This window comes from Nannospalax galili, unplaced genomic scaffold (assembly GCF_000622305.1).
Source record: "Nannospalax galili isolate Female #2095 unplaced genomic scaffold, S.galili_v1.0 scaffold666, whole genome shotgun sequence".
In the NCBI taxonomy this organism is placed as follows: Eukaryota; Metazoa; Chordata; class Mammalia; order Rodentia; family Spalacidae; genus Nannospalax; species Nannospalax galili.
The window spans coordinates 4,780,509-4,790,739 of record NW_008356473.1 but is presented as its reverse complement, the minus strand read 5'-3'; the positions used below and the strand labels follow the sequence as shown (position 1 = coordinate 4,790,739).

Sequence of the window (10,231 nt, the reverse complement as noted above, 5' to 3'; positions counted from 1 at the left end):
TCTGTCTCAATTCCCCACAATATAGACAAAGTTACTGCTGGTATAAAAGCCAAATTTGGGACTGGAGAGGTGGCTTAGCAGTTAAGAGCACTGGCTACTCTTGCAGAGGACTTGTGTTCAGTTCCCAGCACCCACATGGCAGCTAACAACCATCCATAACTCCAGTTCCAGGGTATCTGATGCCCTTTTCTGACCTTTGTGGGCATTGCATGACATGGGTGCACTTCCATGCAGGCAACACACTCATACACACAAAATAAAAAAATACTAAATAAATAAAATATTTAAAGAACCCCCAAATTCCACTGTCTGTCATCTATCACAGCATACCCCATTTACTTTCTGAGTATTAGTTATTATTTCTTTATATAAAATTTTGTCCGATTCTCATTTTTCCATAATTAATTCGTCTCTGTAGACCAAAGCATATCTACTTGTCTTTAAGTTCTTGAAGTAGATAGAGATCTGGTTCCCCTCAGAGGGAAAATCCATATATATTTACGAAAGTATGGATTTCAGACACATCATGCCTCTTTAAATTGCTGCTTCCTTCCACAGAGTGTGGTCAGCAGAGGTCCATTTGGGTTGTAGGAATTTTATAGCCAGCCAGCTCTCTCTCTCTCTCTCTCTCTCTCTCTCTCTCTCTCTCTCTCTCTCAATGTGGGATTTCTTTCTTGAAGCTATTAACACACAGTTGAATGCGACTTCTCTGGGATGTTTTCCCTGTAGGATTGGAATGCAAATTAAGTTATCTTTCCCACTAACTTTCTTTCTTTGGACAGGCTTATTAAGCCTGGAATTTTGACCATATTTGGCAAATGTTAAATGTGAGACTCCTGTATAAGGACGATCTTTGAGTCTTTGTGGTGAGAATAATGACTAACATATACATATACACGCATGCGTGCCTGGGCGCGTGCTCATGCACACACACACACACACACACACACACACACACACACACACACACACAGAATCCCTGTTAGAAGGGAGCTCTTTCTACTCGTTAACATTGGATTGGATTTCACATGTTCCACTCCTCCATCATGTCTTTCTGTTTCCCTCCTTTTTCCCTTCTCTTTTTTCTTATTTTTCTCTGCCTCTTATCTTTTTCTTTCTGTTTTGCTTGTCTAGTTTTTATTTTCCTCTTATTTTCTTCCTTCCTTTTTCCCCTACGCATTTGTCTCCATCCTCCTCAGGGTTCCCCCCCTCAACTGCATGAATTAAGTGGAGTGCTGTGAAGAGACTTTCTAGAACAACTGAAAGCATCTCCTACTCCCTAGAGAGTTTAAGAACATAAATTTCCAAACATAGGACCCCCGCAGAGAGGGCTCTCCATGGCCTTCTGCTGGAATTGGTATTCCCTGGAGAACTCATGGGTATCCATTATGGGCCTTGGCAGCAAAGCAGTGACCTCCCTGGGACCTTCAGCTCATTTCTCACGGAGCACCAAGAGCTCAGCTGCCACCACAACTTTGTGTAACTTTCCAACCTCAGACAAATCTGAACCAATGACCTGCGGGGTGAGAAGCTCCGTATAACTTGATTACATTTTTTAAAAATTCCATTTTTCTCTTGAAAAGACACCTTCTGAACACAATGTCAGTTTATCTCTGTAATTTTAGACATCAAATAGCTTATTTTTTTAGTTCTCTCTGGATCAAAGAATGTTATTAAGAAGAAAAATGTAAAAAATATTGGTTTTGCAGCAATCCAGTATCCAAACTGAAGGTTCTAATAAACTCACAGAAATGGTTTTTGTTCAGAGATTCTTTAGAAAATAAAACAAAGATAAAACATCACGTAGTATGAGAGTATCCTAGAATTTGCCTTAAAAAATTAAGTAAATAAAATAACCAACAGATTTTCAAAGATAATGTGCTCAAAAAACTTCTATTTATTTATGATGAGATTTATCAGTAGGAGTTATGAGTATGTTATCTTACTATATTATTTCTGTGAGATATCACAGAATATAGAATCCATAATATAGATTTTGCATGAGTAGTAAAGGAACAAATAAGAATTATTCTTCACCTCCTCCGTTTAGCTGAAGAGTCTCCACTGAATGTTTTCCCCATTCTTGGTACAGACAAAGGATGCTGGATCCTATTTCAAGACCCTTGGATTAGAACTTCATCTCCAGATATTGTGGTTGCTTTATCAAAATAGGCCCAAATAAATTAAAACAACTGATACAATGTAATGAAAATGAACAAGCAGTTCCCCATTTTTTATAGTTTATAGGAAAAAAAATCAATATTTCGTCTTCAAGTGCTTACACCTATGCAGGAAAGGGATGTGGAAAAATGAATTGTTCCATCTGTAATTTCAAGCAGGGAAAATGAGTTACAAGCATATCAGCAAAATACAGACAGAGGTCGGCCCAGCGAAGCAGGAGGAAAAATGACTAACCACCTTTCCCCTTATTCCTATAACTGATGGGACATAAACAAAACATTCTCCCCAGAATGAAAGGCTAGAAGTCTGACACTGAGCACTGGCTACATCCCAAGATATCTTTGTCACCAAGATGGGTTCAAGTTATGATTTCACCGTTTCTATGATTGACATTGTTACGGTTCTGAGAACAGTTACCATGGAAACAGAGAGCCTTGCATCTATTTGAAGTAATTCACCTGACCTACTGCTCAACATGAGGGAGGGCTGAGTACTAGAATTCTTCCCAAGTAGTCCCTGAGATCTGGCCATGTGGACTCTAGTGTTGGCTTGGTTCTGAAGAGGTTTTCCAGGCAGACCATGTGAGGTAGGATGGGAAACAGGGTAATTTCCTGCATCTGCTGAGACATATTCCAGCCTGAGATTTCCCCTAGGTAGTGAGTGATGATGTTGTCAACAGCCTCTGGTGCTTTCTCCCTCCTAAATATGGACTACTTTTCTTCTCTTTCACTCCTGCTATCTCCTAGGAAGGCCTACAGGAAATGTGCTTTAATCAGTAGCAGAACATTTGTGTCTATCTCTAAGCTGGAGAAAAATGGGGAAAGATCGAGATGAAGCAAGAAACGCTAAACCACCTTCAGAAGACTGCATCACAGTACACCAGAAATGGCATCTGGATTGAACTAAAGCTTGGTCTATGCTGCCCAGTCCCTTTAAAGCAGAACATAAAACCTAGGAATCTGATTGTTGCAACATCCTGGTATGTATCTCTTTAACGCTGACATTAATCCGATCTACCCAAGACCCATTCTGCCTCTTCTTTATTACCGTGCTCCTCCTGTCTGCTCCATCCTCCATCTCCACTTCAGGATGTCCCCTTTCTTTCATTGTGGGACCAGGATTGAGTGCTTGTCAGTTTCATCATTCTTCATTGCTGCTCTGGATGATCCCCCTGCCCCCAACACTATCAGTTTCTTTCTAGAGAAACTCAAGTTACCATTGGGCTGTTTCTTTCCTATCCTCACAGAATTACTGACTGACTTTGGGATCCTCTTCTACTCTCAGTAGTGACCCTACCTTCTAGCTTGGCATTTTCACTTCCTGATACCTTTATCTGATGCTCAATAAAGTCAGTTCCTCATCAACGACTCTTTTTGATACATTGCTTCTCTCTCACTTTCTGCCTTCTCACTTCCTGTTACCTCCATCTGTCCTCTACCCATGGTCACTAGGCTAAAATAGCTGCATTTTAATTTTACTTTCCCCCCAAACTGAAATGCTTCCTTATGTACCCAAATTTCCTATCTTTTCATATTCACTCACTGTCTATGAATGGATCCTTATGAAGGCTTCCATCATGGGAATTATTTTGTTTTCCATCTGTCAGGTGCTCTTCCTGAGGTCACCCTGTCAGTGAGTTCAGCTTTCTCAACACAATTTGTGCTTTCCCCAAACCTACATACCGAATTTTATAGGTAGTAGGGTTATGGACCAGTTCTCTGCTCTCTCAGAATTATGATATAGAAAATTAACCAGATGATGAGCTTAAGTACAAACCAACCGAAGAAACTGAGGGATGCAACGAGGGTGTTTATGATGACAACAAATATTTGTATGGACCAGATACTGTTATAAGTTCCATGTGCTTATTGATTTATTTAACCCTTCCAAGAAACCTCTGAATAACGATGTCATCATTTCCATTTTTTGCCTGGGAAACAGGTACAGAACAATTATGTTCACTTGCTTGGGAGTTGTAAAAACGATGGCTCTGGGATTTGAAATTAGACAGTTTCTTTAGTCTATCTTACCTCCAAATTTCTCCTTTAGTGTAACCGTCAAGATAGTTTCATGGACAAGAAGGTCACTGGGGGACTCTTTGAAAAGAAGACATTTAGCCTGAGGCTTCTAGACAAAGAAGTAGCACTTCACACATACCTAACTAAAGGAATCAGCCAGGGAAGAGAATTTCAGTGAGAACCAGCAGGCTGGCAAAAGGCCTCAGAGTATTTGAAAAATGGAAAAAGAGTCAACATGACTAAACCACAGAGCAGGAGAGAATGGTCCATGAGGCTGGGACAGACCTAAAATAGACTTGGCAGATTAAGGGATTTTATTGTGTTCAAATAGCCATGGGGCGCTAGAGTCAGTTTTCAGTTTAGTAATCTCTCTCTGGCAGATGTGTGGAGACTAGATTGAGAAAGTGGGGAGAACAGCTGGGAAGCCTTTGCAAGGGGCCCAGTCTGGGGACAACTGTGGGTTTGTCTATGGTTATGGCACTGGAAATGGAGGCTTCTGAATCTGCTGTGTAGGTACCTTGTTGGAAGCAGCATCAACGGGGCCAGGTGATGGGTGAACCTGAGAAGGGAAGGACAGAAACAAAGGTGAATCTTGTTTTTTTAGCCAAAACTAGCAAATTTTATTCTCATTTTCACCGAGCAGAGGAGGCTAGCTAGCAGCTGAATACTTAGCTCTCCTTAGCCTTGTGAACCACCATGAATACCACCCCCCTTCCATAAAATGCTGCCTCCTTATTTCATTCCTATTTAAAGTCTCCAATCTGCAATTTTGAGCCATTTTTTTTCTCTTTTAAAGTATGGCTGATCTCTGATTCCTATTTCCTCATGAATCTTCTATTTTCTTTCCCTAGTATCCTGAACTTAACCAATGAACGCAGTTTTCTCCATCCTGGAGAACAATTCCTCTCCTAGTATTGGCTGTCTCTTTAGTTGCTTCCACAGACTACATCATCCTTTAAAAGTAAGTCATTTTAGTAAATGAGCCACACTTCTCATGACTGTTACTAGAATGAATGCTCTCACCTTGATGTCTCATGAGAAAAGAGTGATCTTGGATCATCCTGGATACCATCCAGGCATGTGATTTATTCAACAGCTCTGAACACTGCCTCACATCACATTTCTGCTATATTTCCATAGCCTTTGTTGGTAGAGATTTACCAAAAGGCAAATATTGCCTGAAATAAGCATATTGAGAGCTTAATATTTGCTTCCTTGAAATTTCCTTTTTAGGAATTTCGCAGAATGTGGGCTTTCCAAATCTCCAAGTTCATTAAGCCAAATATCTATCTTATCTCCTTATTATAAAATTCATGGTAATGGTTTTCCATCAGAATGATCAATTCATTACAACGTAGCCTCTTGTGATATTGCGAAAATGGAACCTCTATTTAACCACATGGTCAAATACCCAGAATCATTTTAAATACCCAGTGTTGAGTGGTCATTCAAATAACATTAAACAGTTGGTATTTTAAAACAGCTGGTTTATTAAAAGCGGGCAGTTCCATGATTATCCCTCATAGGATAATTGTTCTGATGAGCTAACAAAGCTAGCTGTTGAGCTAAAAGAGACCAAAGAGGAAGGCAGAAAATTGGTTTTGGAGTCACAGGAAGAATCATTTAAAGAGCTCAACTCTAACAGTAAAACTGGGAGAGAAAATGAGAGAGGCTAGTGCAAAGGCTGCATTATCAGCCTTGGCTTCTAAGTTTGGTCTGTTTCTCTAATTTATCTCTAGCCATTGCTTAGTTATCTTCCAAAACTGAGCTTATATAACCTGACTCATGCTATTCACTTTGTACTGATTTTCTATTCTGTCTTGAAAACTGCATATGAGTTTCACTACTTCCTTCTTATAAAGTATCTCCTAACATCTGCAGGATACTGTCATTTGGGTTGTGGAACTGGAATGCCTGGATTCACCCCCCGAGTCTCTCAGTCTCTCTCCCTCTCTCTCAATTAAGATTTTTGTTCTTAGACACTTTCACACATGTACGCAATTCTTACTGACCACTCTCACCTTCATCCTCTCCTACCTCCCTACTACCCCTGGCCAGTCTACCTCCTCCCCAAGAATCTCTCTCACACACTTATGTCTATTTTTTTTTTTGTCTGTTTGTTAAACCAAGGTCATCTATTTGACCATGGGTTTGGAGGTATCCATTGGAAACTAGTGAGCTCAGCAGTGGGCATACAAATAAAGACAATGATCCTCCTCTCCCAGAATCTACCAATAGCCACTATTTTAACTGTAAAGAGAAGAACCGCAAGAGCACTTCCGTTCCATGACTGATTGCTAACAGGGCCAGTCTTGTGTGGGCCCAGTGCAGGTAACCACGGTTGTTGTGAGTTAATGATTGCAATGGTTATACTGAGTCTCTGACTCTGTCTCTTAGCTGTGTGAGTTTGGTTAAGGGATGTGGTGGTTTAAGTGAAAATGTCCCCCACAGACTCCATGTATTTGGATATTTTGTCCTCAGTTTTGGGAGACTTTAGGCAGTGTGGTCATGCCAGAGGAGGCACATCTCTGGGCTATCTTAGAGAGTTCTGAAGCCTTGCCTGATTTCCTGTTGCTCTCGGCTTCCTGTGCCTGCTTCAAGATGTGAACACTCCTCTTTCTGTTCTGGCTACCTCCTGCCACCATGCCTCCCTGCCATGACAGACTCTAATCCTTCTGGAACCATAAGCTCAAATAACCTCTTCTTTCTATAAGTTGCTTTCATCAGTGTTTTTATCACGGCAACAGAAAAGTAACTAATACGGGGACATGGTCTCCTCATGCCTCAGCTTGCTGTTATGCTAAATAGAAGTAATGGTAGCAACTATGTGATAGTACTGTTGGGATGCTTAATAGTTGACATATATAAAGTATTTAAAATATTTTGGGGCATATTAAGTGCTTAATAAATATGTCTAGCATTTTGTGGCAGGTAGAGTTATTCATTTCTTCATCTGGATATTCATCTATGGTATTGACTGTCACCATGTGGTGTTTATTTTATTTATGTGTGAATAGGCTGTGGTTTGACAGAAGATAGAAATGTCAACATTACTTTTTCTGTTTTCCATAGAGCCTCATTTGATATAGAGTCATAATGAAAATTCAACAAAGAGTTAATAAATTTGTGAATAACTGTGGAAATGTGATTTATTTAAAGATAAATTAATAAGGGGCTCAAGGTGAAATTATTATTAATAAAATCAGCTAGAGTGTCCATCCATATTTTTGTGGTTATTTGTAATTTTGTGATTTTAATCTTTGGCTACATGGTGTTCAGATCTCACCCCGTATGTAATACAGTGAAAGAAGGAAGTGAAGCACTACCTACGTGCTGTATACTTTATAATCGTAATCACTGTCCTCCTCTAAGATATTAGTGTCATTGTACAGCTAAGGCATCAAAGGAGGTCAGTGATAAACCTAAGTTTAAGAAGCTGGAGAGATGGCTCACTAATTAAGAACAACTGCTGGTCTTGCAGCGGTCCCAAGCTTGATCCCCAGCACCTACATGGCAGCTCACTACCACCTGTAACTTCAGTTACAGTGGATCCAGTGCCTTCTTCTGGGCCCTGAAGACACTAGGCATGTACATGATGCACATATACACACGCAGGCAAAACATATACATCAAAAATAAAAAATAAAAAATGAGTGGTCAGTCAAGATTTCCAACCCATAGAGTCAAAATTTGAGTCTACAATGTCTGCTTAAAGAAACAAAAACTTTTCTATTTTGTCTTCATGAATTCACCATATTCATTACCGGTAACTTCCCATTATCTCTACCTCCAATGTCATCTGAGACTTTATGGTTTAGCCATCAGTGCCCTGGACCCCAGACATGAAGCACTGCTTCTCTAAGTGTAATCTTTCCTCCATAGAAAACAAACCACTGACGACCTCCCTTTGCATCCCTGGGCTGCATAGCCACCAGCTTCCTGAGGTCAGCATTTTCCTGGGTAAGTTCGGCTGTGCCACCCCTTGACTCCCCGAGCCTCATTCACCCTCCCAGCTTCCCCAACCCATCTCTCCTCCTAGACTGGGCACTGACCCATTTCTTATGTTGGCACCCCAGGCCCCTGGACTGACCTCTCGGCCCAGAATCCCCAGTGCTTCCTGATCCCTTGCATTCAGACCAACCCAATTCCTCCCTGTAGTTCCCAGGATTCCTCAGGGCCTCTTCCTGCCCCCATATCCCTTTGCATCCCTGGGCAGGCGGCAGAGCTGCCAGCTTCCTGGGGCCAGCATCCCTGCCCCCATCCCCCTGCTCCTAGGCCAGCCCAGTCCCGAAATTCCTGAAGCTAGCATCTTTCCTGGAGGGATCCAGACCTTAAGAGAAAGCCTGAGGGCATCTGTTCCTCATCTGACTTTGGCCTCCGTGGGAACTCCTGAGCAGCAAGATGAAAACAATTTGCCTGCTCGAATATAAAATCAAAAGAGAGAACATGGAGCCTAGACCAATCAGCTTTTCATGCCCAACAAGTAAACCACAAAGGCACATAAAGTTTACAAAAAGAAACAGACCTAAACTCCACAAAGGAAGACTTGAGTCTCACACAAGAATCAGAAACTACAAAAGAAATCCACATGTCAAAGTCACAGAGAAAAAATAATAACATGAAAAACCAAAATAATATATCCCCACCAAGTACCAACAGTCCTCTATAGGAGTACAATGAGAACACCTTAGAGATAACACAGGACATGAAACTCAAAAGAACAATTATAAATATGATAAAAGAATTCAGTGAATTTAAAGAACATACAAAGAAATAAAAGAACTGAAAGAAGATAGGGATAAACTTCTGAATGAATTCATAAGAGTTAGAAATATTGAAGAATACTCAGGCTGAAATGAAGAAGGAAATGAAACATTCAGTAAACCAATTAGAAATGACAGGAGAAAGCCTAGACAGGAGAAAGCCTCACCAATAGGATGAATGAATTGGAAAACAGAATATCAAGACTGGAAGATAAAGTGGATGAACTAGACCACACAAAGATTATGAAAAATTTAAGAAATCACACGAATGGAATATGCAGGAATTGTGTGATGCCATAAAAAGACCAAACTTATGAAGAATCTCAGGAAAATGGTATGGACCAGATTTTTAGCAGAACTGTGGAGAAAATTTTCCCAAATTAAAGAAAGACATGCCCATACAAATTCAAGAAACATATAGAACACCAAATAGACAGGACCTGAAAAGAAACTCACCATGGCACACCATAGTAAAAACACTAAATGTATAGAACAAAGAGAGAATACTGAAAGCTGCAAAAGAAAAACAAGAAGTCACATAAAAAAGAAAACCCATCAGGATTACAGCTGACTTTTCAGTGCAAACTATGAAAGCCAGAAGAGCCTGGACCAAAGTAGTCCCAGTTCTAAATGACCACAGATGCCAACCCAGGTTATTTTACAGAGCCAAAACGTCTATTATAGTCGAAGGGGAAAGAAAAATCTTCCATGACATAAATAAACTGAAAGAATCCATGTCCACAAAACCAGCTCTTCCGAAAGTTCTGGAAGCAATACGAAGAGCTGAAGAAAGGAACAACTATACCCAAGGGGTAACAGAAAGAAACATAATGAAGGTATAACTGTGGAAACCCACAGTTACACCAAGAATCCGAACAGAAATCAAAACGACAGGAATCAAGACATGTCTTTCATTATTAACCTTAAATATCAATGGACTGAACACCCCAGTCAAAAGACACAGACTAGTTGAACGGGTTAAGAAACAAATCCCATCTTTTTTTTGTCTGCAAGAAATTCATCTTACTTTCAAGGACAGGCACCATCTTTAGGTGAAAGGATGGAAAACACTATACCAAGCATATGGTACTAAGAAAAGAGCAGGCCTTGCAATTCTAATATCTGATAAAATAGACTTTAAACTAAAACTAATCAGAGGAGATAAAGAGGGCCACTTCATTCTGATCAAAGGAACAACAGACCAAGAAGATATTACAGTCATGAACATATATTCACCAAACTCTGGTGCACCCAACTTCATAAAAACAG

At 40.3% G+C, this 10,231-nt stretch overlaps 1 long non-coding RNA gene across 1 annotated transcript in view; it reads left to right on the top strand.

The window, feature by feature from the left end:
* Window positions 1-2,932: 2,932 nt before the first annotated feature.
* The window catches only part of LOC115067876, an 18,982-nt gene continuing 11,683 nt past the window's right edge, over window positions 2,933-10,231 (top strand). The window contains exons 1-3 of the long non-coding RNA XR_003847240.1: window positions 2,933-3,160; window positions 5,051-5,160; window positions 8,082-8,159. This is a non-coding gene — a long non-coding RNA (uncharacterized LOC115067876). The remainder of the gene's footprint in view (window positions 3,161-5,050; window positions 5,161-8,081; window positions 8,160-10,231) is intronic.